The sequence below is a fragment of the Ictidomys tridecemlineatus genome, chromosome 3, assembly GCF_052094955.1.
Source record: "Ictidomys tridecemlineatus isolate mIctTri1 chromosome 3, mIctTri1.hap1, whole genome shotgun sequence".
Lineage (NCBI taxonomy): Eukaryota > Metazoa > Chordata > Mammalia > Rodentia > Sciuridae > Ictidomys > Ictidomys tridecemlineatus.
This window is the reverse complement of record NC_135479.1, coordinates 185,265,661-185,282,786: the sequence shown is the minus strand read 5'-3', so window position 1 is coordinate 185,282,786 and position 17,126 is coordinate 185,265,661.

Sequence of the window (17,126 nt, the reverse complement as noted above, 5' to 3'; positions counted from 1 at the left end):
ATGGCCTGTAATCACAGCGACTGGCGAGGCTGAGGCTGGAGGATCTCTGTTTCAAAGCCAGCCTCAGCAAAGGCAAGGCGTTAAACGACTCAGTGAGACACTGTCTCTAAATAAAATACAAAATAGGGCTGGGAATGTGGCCCATTGCTTAAATGCCCCAGAGTTCAATCCCCAATACCATAAATAAATAAACAAATGCAATTTTTTAAAAAAATGGCAGTTACCACTCTTGAAGTGATTAAACAAGGACACTTGGCTCTATTCTTCCCAGCCACCATATGCCAGTTACCACAGTTCACTAATGACCATAGAGTTTGAGGGAGTCTAATCAGAGATAATTCTGGGATTTTTATCTGGGAAAACATAAAGGAACATGTTTTCTTTTTCTACAGTTCTTGGGATTCAGGTGGATTAATACCTGAAGTTTCTAGGATTCAATGTGGAAAATGTCTAGCTGATATGATGACAATGAAGAAGTACAAAAAGAAAGGGGAAAGAAAGAACAAAGCAGAAAATGAAATAGCCAGAGAGTAATGAGATAAATCTTGATTCTTGAAGATATTTTATCCAAGCACGGGGGTATATGCCTGCAACCCAAGCAGCTCAGGAGGCTGAGTCAGGAGTATTGTGAGTTCAAAGCCAGCCTCAGCAAAAGTGAGCACTAATCAACTCGGTGACACCTTGTCTCTAAATAAAATACAAAATAGGACTGGGAATGTGGCTCAGTGGCCAAATGCCCCTGAGTTCAATCCCCAGTACCAAAAAATAAAAAAAGGATATTTTAACAGCCCTGCAATCCAAATGGTAGGGAACCATTTTCTTGCCTAAACATTTCCTCCAATATTTTCAGTCAAAGGAACCATCATAGTTGATATCTCTTTCCCCTGAACCAAATCAGTAGGCATAGAAAGTGTTCCTAATTTATACAGAGTTATAAATTAATATCACAATAAATACAATCATCATTTCAGGGAATACTTCAAAACATAAGTAAACAATAGTCAACTGAAAAAGCTAAGTTGTGAAACAATTAAACATTCATAGATTTTTATTTACCTTTCTTCTTGTGGTTTAACTTTTAAATTATAAAATTATGCTAATCTGTTTGAAAAACGCTACATCAAAATAATTTTTAGTGCTAAAATGAATAATTATTTCAAATTTATTTGAAGATGACATTTTTCTCTTCATTCTGCATAATTTATTTAACAATGTGTTCATGGGAATGATGTTATTAAGAGAGCAAAATAGATGGCTCCTGACTTGTTTCCTTCCAATATAAATATCTGTACACACAGATCAATAAGCACCAATTGAAAGCCAGAAACTAGTTGAGACTCCTGCACATTAGGCAACTGAAAAAAAAATAGATTCTCATCAAAATTGATAGGAAAAGCTGCAACACTCTTGGGCATAATCCCTACCATGGGCACTGAACATTACAACTGGGAAAGGATCTATTCCCAACTTCCCCATGAGGAGTGAAATGTTTACATTACCAATATAGTGCTTCAACTTTTATGTTTCCCCATGGAAGATTTGATTTTTAAATTATCTAACTCTGGAAGCAGAAGTAACTAGGCATTCATTCAATGTCCCCAGACTATATAACAAGGAAGTACTTTCAAATGGGTGCTCAAATAGTTCCAGGGACTATGCTTCTCTTGAGACTTCAGAGAAAATGGGTAAAATCACTCACCTCCCAGTTTCTTCCTAGAAGGGGTTTTCCCACACTTTTCCAATTGCTGCCTGAGGGTGAGACCTCTAACTAGCCTGCATCTGGGAGACAGTAGGGAAAATAAAAAAAAAAAAAACTCTGGGAGCCTGAGTTTTGAAATGTGGGCACTTGCCATATTTTATCTACCAGCTCACTCCAATCATAATTCCAGGTCTGTGTTCTCTCTACAGGGATATTACATTTACAGCTCCCACCAGAGAGACTGTTTTCCAACTAGTGTTGGAAGCTGATGTTCATTCCTATGTCTCCCTAGACCACAGAGGAAAAGAATGATTTTCAAATGAGCACTATAGTCCAGCAGCTATCCTCCTAGACTCAGAATGTATTATCTGAATGGTACTACAGACATTTGTCACAGATCTTCTCTCCAACTAAGTAAAACAAGTGGAAGACAAACTCTAGATCTCAGCTTCTCCCTAATGATAGGAAATACTAGAATGAACATCTAACACCAAACTTTTCCAGCTGTGTCTTGTAATACTAGCATCTACATCATCTGTCACAGAACACTGACAGAACTTGGCATACCCTAAATCTCCTGGGGACCACTAAGAAAATAAGGAAGTAGTTTGAATAAGCATCAAGAACTGAGAGACATCTAGGACCTCTAGTTGGGCTACCTGGTGAGGTCTATCTTTTACAGACGAATAGTCTAACAACACACAGAGTTGACTGTCTTATTTAATGTTCAGAAACCAACTGAGAGTCAAGAAAAAAAGGAATAAATCACAAAACTATGTACAAATAAAACAGTAACATAAATTTTGTGAAACTGATTCGAATGAAATGGAGACATGTGATTTATTTACAGTTTTCAAAAGAATGGTTATAAAGATGCTTGCCACAGTCAGAGGATCAACACATGAACAAACAAATTTTCGATGTAGAAAAAAATGTTGCAAACAGAAATCATAGAATTGAATAATACAATAACTAAGCTGAAAATATCTATAGTGGGGTTCATCACCAGATTAGATCAAGGGAAATAATGAAATAAAATAAAGTGAAATCCAAGCCAATGGGAATCATTCAATCTGAAGATGGTATTGTTATAGCAGCACAAATAGACTGAGACATTAAATCAATGCCTAGAAGTGATATCATTATAAAAAATGTAAAATTGTGGAAGTGCCTTTGTAACTGGGTGTTAGGTAAAGGCTGACATAGTTCAGAAGTAAATGCACACAATCCTGTAGGGCCATGAATGGAGCATGAAGGGTGATTCTGGTAAGGACTCAGAAGAAGACTTGAGTTGCAGGCTAAATTTGAAACTTCTTAGAATTTGCTAAACCTGTTGTGATTGCAAAATTGGTAGAATATTTGAAAAGAGGGAAATGATTTGAATATGTAATTTATAATTAAAAGAGAAACAGAGCATAAAAATTTGGCACATACCCAGCCTGGCTATGTAAAGAACTAAAAGTGTGTTTGGGAAAGACAGTAGGATGTGGTCAAGTGACTGATTTAAAAAAAAATTAGTATGAGCAGAAGGAAAACAGATGCCTTTCATCCAAACAATGGGAGTAAGACCCCAGTGGCATTTCATAGATCTTTGAGGCTGCCTCTTCCATCACAGACTCAGGGCACTACATGTGGAATAATTTCAGGAGATGGGTCCCCTGGTAACCAAACCACCTCTGTATTCACTTGCTCAGAGTCTTCTCATTCCTCAAATCCAGGTGCAACAGGCTCATACCACTGCAAGCTATGTTCAAATGAGTCCTGGTATAGTTGGGACCATCACTCTGGGAGAGACAAGCCATAAGCCTTGAAATCATCTATGTGGTATTATCTCTGCTGATACACAAAAGAACTGTGGAGGCATGGCCATCTCCACTTTTATTTCAAAGGAAATATGAGACAGACTAGTGAAAATGGCAAAGACTTGCTATACAGTGGAGCAGTCAGAGAAAGAGTCCCAACTAGGACTATGCTAAGAAGTCTAGTCAGCCTTAAGACTCCAGAACATTAGAAGAACCAGTGGGCAAAACAAGCCTGGAGAGATGCAGGCATGAGACTCCCTGCCATGAGAGCTGTGTGTGGCCTGAGCCCAGCACAGACATAAACGTAAGGTTGCCTTAGGCCTTGGAGACCCAAACTCTAACACAGAATATCCAGGAGGCAGGACATGGAGTCAAGAAACATTATTGTGAAGCCTTACTATTTAAGTTTATTTGTGATGTTGGGTTTTGAACTTACTAAGGGAAAGTTATTCCTTTTCTCTTACTTATTGTTACATTTTGGAATGGAATATCTATCCTATGTTTTCACACCATTGTGGAAAAACATTGGTTTTTTTTTTTTTAGAAGCACATAATGTATTCTTACTTTGAAGGCTCACAGGGAAAAATTTTCCTCAGGATTATCTTGCTTGGCTTGATTCTCATGCATCTTATTTAAATAAACTTTGCACTTTGGACTCTTGAGTTGAACAAAGTAAGGTTTCTGGAGCCATTGGGATGGGATGAATGCATTCTGCATATGAGAGGGACATGAGTTTTGAGGGGTGAGAAATAGAGTGCTTGTCCCCCCCAAAATTGTCACTGGCATTTAATTGCCATTATAATAATATTAAGAGGTGTGACCCCTTGGGAGGAGTTTAAGCCATGAGGACATCTCTCTCAGGAATGGAAAAATGTCATTATCATGAAATTGAGTTTGCCAGTTCCTATTCTGCATCTCTTTGATCTTGTGCCATGTGATATTTTGTAACAAGTTAAAACACAGCAAGAAAGCCCTTATCAAAAGCCAGAAACTTGAAATCGGACTTCCTATTTTTCAGAACTGTGAAGCAAATAAATTTCCATTAATTATAACTTATCCAGTGTCAGGTATTCCAGAATAGACACACACACACACACACACACACACACACACACACACACACATCCAAAGGAAATGAGATCAACATGTCGAAGAAATATCTGTATTCTGATTTTTGTTTGCATTCATTTGTAACACTGTTCACAATTGCTATAATATGTATTCAATCTAAATGTCTCATATCTAATTTAATAGATAAATGTTAAGAAAAACATGGTTTATATTCAATGGAATATTATTCATCCTTTAAAATAAGAAATTAATTACAGTAGATGGGGTAGAGAGAGAAGATGGGAGGGGAGGGGAGGGGGGATAGTAGAGGATAGGAAAGGTAGCAGAATACAACAGTTACTAATAGGGCATTATGTAAAAATGTGGATGTGTAACCAATGTGATTCTGCAATCTGCATTTGGGGTAAAAATTGGGAGTTCATAACCCACTTCAATCTAATGTATGAAATATGATATGTCAAGAGCTTTGTAATGTTGTGAACAACCAATAAAAATAAATAAATAAATAGATAGATAGATAAATAGATAAATAAATAAGTAAATAAATAAAAAGAAGAAAACCTACACATCTGTGATGACATGGATGAGTCTGGACGGCCTCAAGTTGAATCACATAAGCCAAGCACAGAAACACAACAGGTTGAATATAAAAAAGTTAAACATATAAAAGAAAATAGAATTGTACTTTAAAGAGTTAGAAGGTGTTGAAGAAATATTTGTCATTTTTTAAAAATTTGAGTTATATAGGAGGAATAAGCTAAAGAGATGTACTGTACTAGGTGGTGCCCATAGTTAATAACAATGTAGTATTGTCTTGAAAGTCACTGAGAGTATTCTTACTACAAAAAATGTATGCATGTAGGTTGATACACATTTTATTTATTTTAGCCATTTCATCATGTATATGTATTTGAAAACACTGACTATATTTTATTTTAATTAAATTTGTTTTAATTAAAAACTACATATTTTTTTCAATTAAAAAATGTAAATTCTATATTTGGTAATTTTTATAATTTATGTATTTTTAAAAACCCCAAACAAATAAGAAACAAAACTTCACCTATGTTGGTTGGACAAGCCTAGAGGTCTAATAAGCACAATGATTCTATTCTTAATTTATAGTATATACTAAACATTTCCCAATACAGTAGATTTTAGGCAATCTTATCACACATACACACACACACACACATACAAATACACATAAAAAACAAAAAGTACCTATGAAAGGTGATGAAAACCATAGTTTACTTGACTATAACAATCATTTCATTATATATGACATATACACATATATATGAATTCATTACATTATATATTATAGTGAATATATTTATAATAATTTTATGCAACTTAAATATGTTATTTAAAAGCCTTATTCATGATTCCAATAACTGTATACTTATATTAACACAGAAACTAAGTCAATATATAAGAATTATCATATTCTTCATATTAAAAATACATACTTTCCTACAATATTTCTATTTTTTTCTTTAAAATAATTTACACATAATAAATTTAAGATGCCACTTAAGTGATAACTGCTTTTGCTGTTTCTCAAATTAATTTTGGCAGATTGTAATTTATTTTTCACACATCTAAAATGAACTTTTACATTAAAAATAAAAAAAGATTGTGATATAACATATTACGTATTTGCATATATGTTATATATACATAAATGGTATATCATGGATATATATCATAGATATGGTACATATAATCATATATATGGTATGTGTGTATATATATATATATTTGCTATAAATATAATATATATTACATATATATAATATAAACATATTTGCTATATTTGGTTTTCAATTTTGTAGCTTGTATTAGATTTACTGCAAATATACCTGACAGTTAACCTCAAAATTAATAATGAGTATGCCACTGCTATGATTATTTCAGATCATCTAATCAAAGCATTTTCCCAAGATCTGGCAAAGAATTATTAAAGCATTTGGATGAAGTCTCTTCTGACTTTATAATACCAGCAAAAAGAAAAAGACAAATTATCCAATTATACTATGATTCATAAAACTTTCATCATTGTAACACATGTGAGCTTTGAGGTAGATGTATAGATTCTATTAGCAATTGGAATCCATGTAATTTATAGGTGCCATGGTAAATATTTCATATTCTAACTATAAGGCTTTTCCCTATGTATATTAATTTTACTTTCTGTACCTCTGCAATATTTTCATTGCTTCCTTAATAAGAGATGTGATAAAACTACCATATATCCAGCAACAAGCCCAGCTAGGACCAAAATTGACAAATGGAAATTATTATTTTCTTTAGTTTCCCCATTCCTTACACTACAGTATGACTTCTATTGTAAATTAGGTCAAATGAGGTAAATTATCTATCCATAACAATATCAGAACTATATTCCTATTTTTTAGAATATATAGAGTCAGCCAAAACACTAGCAGACGATGATTAAACCTCCATTATTTCACAAAATCCTGCATACTTTACTTCATAACCTAAGCATGAACATATATAAAACTAAGCTAAAAATTACATAGGCAACTTGTCTCTGAATCTCATTAGTTATGTAAATATATTTTGATCACAGTATTACAAGAGCACAGTAAGTGCTTTCATTTTATATCAAGATATAAGAAAGCACCAAAGTAAATATGGAGATAATTTTTCCATTTTAAAAATTTTTACTGGTACATAAAAATATAAAAACTCTACATGTTAATGGGATAATACATAATGTTCTGATAAATGTATTCTTTGGATAATGTTTAAATCACTTTAAACATATCTATCTATTCAAATATTTTATTTTTAAGTATAGTCTTAAAATGTCTTTTCTTTTAGCTTTTTGGATGTACAATTATTCTATAGTTACCCTACTGTGCACTAGTGCATCAGAACTACTATACAGAACTACCCTATCTAACTATAACTTAGTACAGCATTGATCAACCTTTTCTTATCTCCCAGATACCACTTGTCCTGGCCTCTGGTAACCACTATTTCATTCTTGACTTCAGTGAGATCAATTTTTTAATTTTCATGTACAAGTAATAACATGTGATATTTGTTTTTATGCATCCAGATTACTTCACTTAACATAATAATCTATAGCTAGATCCATATTTTCATAATTGATAAGATTTCACCTAATGACTGAATAGTATTCCCTTATGTATGTGTACCACATTTCTTTATCCATTCATCAGTTGACAGACTCTTAGACTGTTTCCATGTAGTTTTATACAGATATTTTACATTAGTTCAGGAACATCATTCTACTCAGCAAGCAAAAACATTTCTGATAAATTTTTATAGGGAAATCTAAAATATAACAAGAACTCTTTTAAACTATCATACCTATACCTAGAATTATATGATTTAAGTAAATAATATATTTTTGTAATAGAAATTTCAAAAGATTTTCAAAGAATATTTTTATGGTTTTAATATGAGAGGTGCCCCCAAACCCCTATGTTAATGCAGTAATACTCAGAGGTAGAATAGTTAGATTATGAGAGCTGTAACCTAATCACTACATCCTAGTTTGAATGGACTGACTGGGTGGTAACTGTAGGCAGGTGAAGTGTGGCAAGGTGGGTCACTGGGGATATGTCCTGTAAGGGTTCATTTTTCCTTTGACTCTTTTCCTCCTTCTTCCTCTCCATGAATGGAGCAGCTTCCCTCCACCACCACCTTCTGCAAGGATGTCCTGCTTCACCTTTGGTTCAGAATTAGGGTCTGTCCACCATGGACTAAATCTCTGAATCCGTGAGGGAAAACTCTTCTAAGTTTTCTTGAAAGGTATCGTTGGTTACAGGGGCAAAACCCTAACAAGATAAGATACCATCTCTGACATTATTCCAACCCTGTATTTTCAATGATATTTCCATAATAACTTCAGAGAGAGATTTCTCCCTTAAAGCACAAAACAAGAATGCTTACTGCCTAATATATGAGATTTGGGTTTCCCAAACTCTGGATTTGCAGTGTACAGATCCTAGCTGATAAAACAAGCTAATCCATGAACAGGTATCAATCCAAGTCCTTTGTATCCCTTCCATGGAACTTGAGGGCAAATAAAATTGGAAGAAATATACAAGTGCACATTTTCTTTGCTCTGCCCTAAGAATAGAAAGCCCTTTAATTCTGACCAAGAATTTAGTATCTTTTACCACATTGGTAAGAGTGCAATAGGCCATCTTGCCTGGTTATAAGTAGGGTAAAATCTCAGCTGTTTCAAACTTCTTAAAACTTCTACCCATGAGGGCAGAGAGTTCACAGACATGGATATTTGCTATGGGTGATAAAGGACAGACCCAGCTTGCTCATTCAGGTTGATAAGAAGCTTCCTCCACTATCTGCTTACTAATGCTCTCGACCATTGGTAGGTGAGGAAGTCACATAAGTTCACCTATGGTCCTACTGAAGCAAGAATGAAGGACAGGCAGTTAGTGTACACAGGTGATTGGATCAAACAGGGGAGATAAAACCCGATTTGAGCCTGGGAAGATGGAGACTGTCTCTGGGGAACTGAAATGCTAATGCCTCCAAAGCCCTTCCTCCACCAGTTTACCTGCCTATACTATTCCTCCAAAAGGGCTGTGAGTAAAGCACTTCTTGGGCTCTCTTCTGGCCCAAGGTTACCCCACCTTTTGCCTCTTCCCCCTTGCTCATTCGCTTCCCACCTTTTGTGGAATCCCTCAGAATGGTCATGTGCAGGATGGAGAGAGATAAGGGGGAAGGAGAGTATGAGAACAAAGAGAATCTAAAACTTATAAAAGGAGCAGGAGACACCCCCTTCTTTGGATACGAACTTTGGGTCCCCCTCTTGGAGGAGAAGTCTGTGTTACTATTCTTTAAATAAAACTTGCTTTCTGTGCTGGCCTTGGCATTTCTCCTGTATTCAAACTTCAACATCTGGGGAAACAGAACTCCTTGTCACTACCTTCTAATGGAAGTTTCTAGGCTTAGTAGTGATAGGCAAAACTGAAATGGCTGCTCAAAGTACTTTGGTTCTTGTTTTACTCTTCTGTAGGTAGGCGGAGAAGAAATATCATTAGATAGCACAGCATGGGTCACAGTCCCAATTAAAATACAACGTAACTGTGGATGTTGAGCCTACAAAGCTGAGAAAAATGTTCTCAGTGATGAGGACCCTTGGTGCTGAATTTAATTTGGGTTGACTGAAACACTGGATGCTCAGTTGGTTGAGTCACTCAAAAACCACAAAATCAAAAGGAACACAGAACCCCTTGAAGGTAGTGCTGTTCTCTCCTCCCACACCAGATTCTTCCCTCTGACTTTGATTTGAATTCAACTTATTTAAAGGAAATGATATCTAGGACTGGTTTGGAAGCTACCTATTTCCAAGGAAGACTGAGGACCACAGGCATCCATACTGAGGAAATTGGAGGAGGAACACACACTTGTACACTTTTATTAGACAGTTGTTATCCTGCCTGGACCTGTCGGGGGGCAGGTGATGCTAAAGTGGGTAGATTAACAATGAGAAAAAGAACCTCACCTTGTGGGTGGAACTCTTTTGACCAGTGCAATTTACTGTTATTGTTGAAATGCTAAATTTTCCAACAGCTAAAAATAATGGCATTAATGCTAACTAATAAAAATATTTAATGTAGTATCAAGATTTTTGCTGTATTAATGACCTCAATTAAATTTATTCATCTCATGATTTATTTCCTATAATAGCTTATTAATGGTTTTACAAAAACATGCTCTATGCTTCATACCTCATACCTAGTAGGTACTTAAGAAGTGATTTATTGAACTGATTTGAAGTGAAGCAAATGTCATTTAAATTTTCTTATATAATGGAGTTTAAAATGTACTGGGCAAGAAGAAACTGGCAGAAATTAAACCTAAGTCCATCATCCTAAATATATTTACTGAAATTCTGTGAATGTGAAATCTAAAATTCAATGAATACTTTACATAATTGTAAAGACTAAGAGATGATTGAGACATGATTCTGGAGGGCATTTATGACTCTTTGGGGAATGAGGATTGGGTAGGAAAAGGGAAGTTTGAATTATACCTCCTCAACCCCAAAAATCTAATATTGGATTTTGTACCTATAGTAATTAGTCTGAAATATATTCTGCAATGTATTAAACACTTCACTTGAACTATTTAATAATAATAATTCAGATCAATTGGAATTTTCAGAAAACATATATATTAAACTAGGGAGAGATCTACTACTTAATGAGATATACCATAATTTTTAAAATTCATATTAACTGTCATCTAGATGATATAAAATTCAGGAAAATTTGTCTCCTTATTCAATGATTTGTCTCAGCCATAGATCTTTGGAATTAGGACAAAGAAAGGTAAAATTCTATGTACATGTTATTCGAGTAATTTACTTACAGGAAATAAATTTGCCTAAAATCTCTAAATAGCTAGGATTATAGTCTGAGGAACTGTTTTATTTGTCTCCTGGTATATCAAATGTAGTTGTTGATATAATTCGGTTAAAAGTGGAAATTGTTCTTGAATTATACACAAAAATTCTCAAAGAATCTTTTTTGTTGCTGTTGTTAGAAAATATCAACCCTTATCCTTCAAAAACTTTTCTATTTCAACTAGTGTGCCTCTGGGGATAAAAGGGGAAAAAGTCTCCTTTTGAAACTCTCAGTATTAACATTGGATAGAATTAGGAGATAATTGGGTATGCAAATGTTGAACAGTGAAATCACTCTTACCACATGGTTCCTCTCAACCTAGGGAAAGGGTTTAGGTCAGCTGTAATTTAACTTGAGTAGACAGCACGTTCCTAATGTGTTAGAATATTAGTATGCTCCTAAAGTTAAACATTGGGTTTATTAATTGGGTTCAGCTTTAAAAGTGGCAATGCTTTGGAGAGCAACGTGAACTTTCCAGGTTTCGGCTTACCTACAGTCCACTGGGATGTTCTCAAAGTATTAAATGAATTTTCCAGTTATGCTACATTGACCAAACATGGCAAAAATGAATGATTAACTTAAATAAGTTAATTTTATCATAAGAATTGTCACATTAAATTAGTCAGCAGTAACAATAAATTTAACTTCTAATGCTTTCTCTTTGTGGCAATAATTCTCAGTTTGTATTAATTTTCCTTAAGTATTAAAAGATAGAAGACCTATGGAACTTAATATAAATGTTTTTTATAACATCAGATATTTGAGAATGTAAATAAGCATTTTTAGTATCTTCCCAAAATATTTAAAATTTTAGGCCTGTTTTTTATTTCTCAATCTCATGATTAATAGAGGGCACCATGGGCCCTTGACATATCAGATAGATCAATGTGAGGAATTAATGGTTAGTATTTATTAAGTATACTATAAAGTACTTTTAAATGTCTCACATAAGAAATAAACTATTACTATCTTAGTCATATAGTCAAATAAATCCACCTATTTATTTAAATTATATCAATCTCCATAAGCAGTAGTAGTACAGTTGTTTTAAACTTATGTTGTATTATTCACCTTCCCTATTATAGGAGAAGAATGATGTAACTAATCTTGTAGAATGTTGGACCCATATCAGAGGAACTATAAACAAGTAGGTGTTTGATGGATTAAGTTAATATAGAGAAATAAAATTAGCCCAAATAGAGGACTCAAGGAACATTTATATTTCTTCTCGGCCTTCTTCTAAGCCCAGACCATTACTGTTGAAAGATACTCTTATGAATTTAATAAACGATGTCCACCAAAAGTTCCTGTTAAGGCACTAATATTCATAGGTGAAATGATAGGATTGTAAGAATCGTAACCTAACCAGTTCATCCTGGTTTGGATTGACTAACTGGGAGAAAACTGTAGGTAGGTGGGGTAGGACTTCATGAAGTGGATAAATGTGGAAGTACCCTAGAAGGGTTGTTCTTCCTCTGATCTCTTCCCCAGCTCCTCCCTTTCCCTCTCCCTTTCTCTCTCTCTCCCCACTCCCTCCCCCTCTGGCTATTATTTCCTCCATGACATGAGGACTCACCTTGGGTCCAGAACAATGGAATCAGGCAGCTATAGACTGAGACCTCTGAAACCATGAGACCCAAATAAACTTTTCCTCTTCTAAGTTATGTTCATTGGATATTTTGATCAAAGTGACAAAAAGCTAACTAAAACAGAAATTGTTACCCATAAATTGTATCATTGTTGTGACTAACCTATGAGGTTCAAAAGATTTTGGAGCTGGTTTGCAGGAAGAATTTTGAAAAGTTTAGAGATACAACCTAGAAAAACTTTAGAATGTTGAGAGCAGAGCTTTATAGGCAATTGTGGTGGGAGCTCAGAAGAGGAGAATGCTGATAAGAATGCAGACCATTCTAATTGTTCTGCAACTTCTCTGTCCCAAAAAGATTGAAATGGAATTTGGCAACCTGAAGAAAATATCTGGAACTGTAGAGAGATCTGATGTGCATTTATTTGATTAGTGGGCAATCATATAGCCAAAAGTACCAGTCAGTTCATATATTAAACTGAAACAAAACTGGCAATATGCCAAGTATGATATCACAGGTTACATGAGAGTGTTCATACACTGTTGTTTTTGACCTACAGAAGACATCTTACTCATTCCTCCCATGACATTCAGGTGAGGGAGCCTAACCAAATCCATTTTCCTTTAACTCATGAGGTTTCAGAGGGAAATTGGATTCTGTTGAGAAATAGATGAGTGGTCACTCATGTTATACTCTGGCAAAGAAGTTGGCTACATTTTGCCCATATCCTGAGACTATGTGAGGCTAAATTTTAAAATCATAGACTAGTTAACCTTGCAGAGGAAATTCAAGAGGGCTCAGTATTCAGGGGCATGGATATTGCTGGAATGTTTTAGCCAGGTTTACGGTGAAAATTAGGAGCAGAAAACATAGCTACAGAACTTTAAATCTTATAGTTTTGCCAGAAAATCTGTAGTTTGCATGAAAAACTGGCACCAAGGAAGTTATGCTTGTTAAAGAGATCACAGCCCCTAAAGAGATGCTAAGTGCTTTTCACAGAAAGTACAGGAAAGTTGACTTGAGGCTATCTTAGGAATTTGCAAGACTGCAGTAACCAACTACAGGCTATGGTATATAAAAGGGAAAATTGCTTCAAGGAGAGATCACAGGGATACTCTGCTTACACCAGGTAGCCTAGGAAGTTGTTTTACCTTGCTGAATCATGCAGGAACTCAGAGGTCATTCTAGTCTTTATTCCTAGGGTTCCAGGCATTGCATGAGCTGGCAGCAGAACTTGATACTGTCCACATGGTGCTGTGTCTACAAGAATACAAGATACTAAAGTTAAGGTGTTATAAAGACTTCCACCAAAAATTCCAAGAATTATCTGGGGAGGACAGGCAAAGTACAGCACAGCCAGAATCCCAACAGGCTCCCCTGAAAGGGCAATGCATAAAGCTGTAGAGATGAAGCCAAATCTGGGATAAAGACCCTAGGAATAAAAAGATGTCAGCATCATGGACTGTAGGCTGAGAAAAGCTACTTGCTACACAGAGATCCAGGCTAGAGGAGAGTCCATGTATGCTGCAAGTAAGGCTAAAGGGGCATGGTTCCCCAACCCCATTGGACACATTTCCTAACCCCTGTACATAGAGTTAGGGGACCTGTTTCCAGGGTTGAATTTCAAATGTACTTTGAATCTAATCTTTCATCCTAGGCCTCTATTCCTCCCATTTTGAATGAAAATGTTTACTCTGCACCAATGTGTATTGGATGTATGTAATTTTCTTTTTATACTACAAGAGCTTTTAGCTAAAACTTTGCCTTCAGTCTCACAGGAGACTTTGGACTTGAACTTGACTTTTAGAAATGCTAAAACTCTTAAGACTATGGAACTCTTGAGATGAACTAAATGCATTCCACATTATGAAACGGATGTATACGTTTGGAGTCCAGAAGAATGTTATGGTTTGGATAAGAGGTGTCCCCCATAAGCTCATGTTAATGCAGGAATGTTCAAAGGTGAAATGGTTATAAGAAATGGAACCTGATTTGTCTATCCTTGTTTGAATGGACTGACTTGGTGGTAACTATAGGCTGGTGGAATATGGCTGGAGGAAGTGTGCCACTGGAACATCTCCTGAAGTATTTTTCTTCTGTGCCCTCTTTTCTACCAGCCCCCACCCATCTCCTTCTTCCTAACTGTGCCATGAGCTGAGTCACATTCCACTAGTTGGTCTTCCTCCATGACATGCTCCCTCACTGTGTGATCAGAGCAATGGACTCAGCCATTTATAAACTGAAACCTCTAAAACCATATCCCAAATAAACTTTCCCACCTCCAAGTTGTCCTTGTTGGGTATTTTGATCCCATTGATACAAAAGCTAACTAAAGCACAAATCAAATCCTTTCTTCTAAATTTTAGGCTAGTGCACACATTCTCATTTTTAAATCAAAGCTAGGCATCTCTTTAAACCTTATTGATGGAATCTCATTCTTGAATTATGCAAGATTTTAATTTGGCCTATTTAGTATTTATACACTTTTAAACTAATCTACCACCTGTTGCTATTATGCAATTTTTATGTAACATAGGATAAAAATATGTGACTTCGCTTAATAAATTGTATTAATTTACTCTTTGTTTTCAGAAGTTTATTTTCTCAAGAATGTCTCTCAAATGTGAAAGATAATTGTTCTTTGACAAAACTGAATTAAATCCCAACTGAATATTTTATCACAGCTAATATTTTGTGCCCTTTTACTCTCACATGTCTGTCATAATTTGTAAAATAATGTGTATCTTCTCCTCGAAACACTCACTTTATCTAACCTAATTAGTACATTCTCTCTGGCACTTTAGCTAAAAAGAGAGCTCAAATGCACAAGTACCCCACTTCTCATTCTTATCCCTGTCAGAAAGTGCTCTTTATGTGTCTCTAGGCATTCCTGAAGTTTGTCTCTCTAGTTGCAATTCCAAAACAAATGAGGGGAACATAAAGGAAAAGGAACAGTCATTCGATTAATCAACAAATGGTTTGTGAGCACCTAATCTGTGCTTTGCAATATTCTGGACTCTAGGGATACATCAATGAACAAAATAGTTAAAGCCCAATCTTAATGAAGCTTTATCTAAATTCTGTGCTTTCCAGTGAAACTTTTTATAGCAGTGGAAATGCTCTGTGTCTGCACTTCCAAATAAATACATGTGATAGCCACTAACCATATATGGCTATTATGCACTTAAAATATGTTAATCTAAGGACTTAATTTGTCATCCTATTTAAGTTTTAGAAATGCAATTTGAATCATCACATATGGGTAGAAGATTTTGCATGGCAGAGTATGGTTCTATGTTTCTATGGGTTGAGAGGAAGTTACATGGCTGTGGCATGAGAGAAAATGAACAAGAAATGAGAAGATCAGAAGACATCTCTTCCTTTACATTTCTAAGTCTTTTAGATTTATAAGACTCCAAAGCTGGTTAAAGTGATTCTAAAATCCATAAGATATATGACTCCCTGAAATACATAATTAAGCTGCAAAATGGTCTTTTCACTGATAGGCAATCATGTTGATGTCACAATTAACACCCGAACACCAGTTAATGTCCACATAGGGAAGAATAATTACAGAAAGTCATTAATTAGGGTCTATTTACTGATCCATTGTCAAAATTAATTGCCTGGAGTAAGATGTTCCCCCTTGATTAATGGGTTTATAAATGTAAGCCCAATTCTATGAAGGCTATTCTCTGTTTCTCAGGCAAAGTATGCAAGTTTCTCCTAACTGTGAATTCCAAGTAACAGCCACATTTTGTGTTCTACCTGACCAAGCCAGACCTTAATGTCACATCAGGAAGAACTAATAATTGTAAAGTCTAAGCATTTTTTCTACAAAGATACGATTCTTTTTAGAACCTTCTATATGCCATGTGATTACTCTTTTTATTTTGGAAACTTTCATTGAATATGTAATACAAGGCTGTTGTGAAAAGCACACCTTCCCATGCAGATGGCTAGATGTGTGCACTACACAATTGCAATCTTTCCACTTTAATATAATCCTAGATTTTTGTTTTATTGGTTGACTTTCATTGAACTGACTTTCTGGGTCCTTGGGTATTGGGAAAGCATCAGATCAGCAGCAAAGCCTATGGGTTCCCCAACCTAGTGATTAATTAATAGACACTTCATCTGATCTTCCAAAGACTGCTCTCCATTTCCTGTTTAGCACTTTGAACAAATTCCTTCTCATATCATGGCATTTGGGTTTCTAATTGTTTCAAATCACAATTTGAGAGTTGGGACAAGGATCATTCAATTTGGAGCCTTTCCCAGTTCAGAAATTCAGTACCAACTCTGACCAAATGAGTGATAGATGAACAAATGAGCCTCATAAGTAAATAAAACCACATTTAAATATTCTCAATTTTATATTTACATAACAAAAGTTAATGCTTAACTAATAATTTTATATAATTTTGTCCTCATTAACATATTATGACCCAAATAGGACTACAAATAAGCCCGAATTGCACAATTTAAAATGTCTTTCATCTGATGGTAGCAAGGACTGTTATCCAGTAT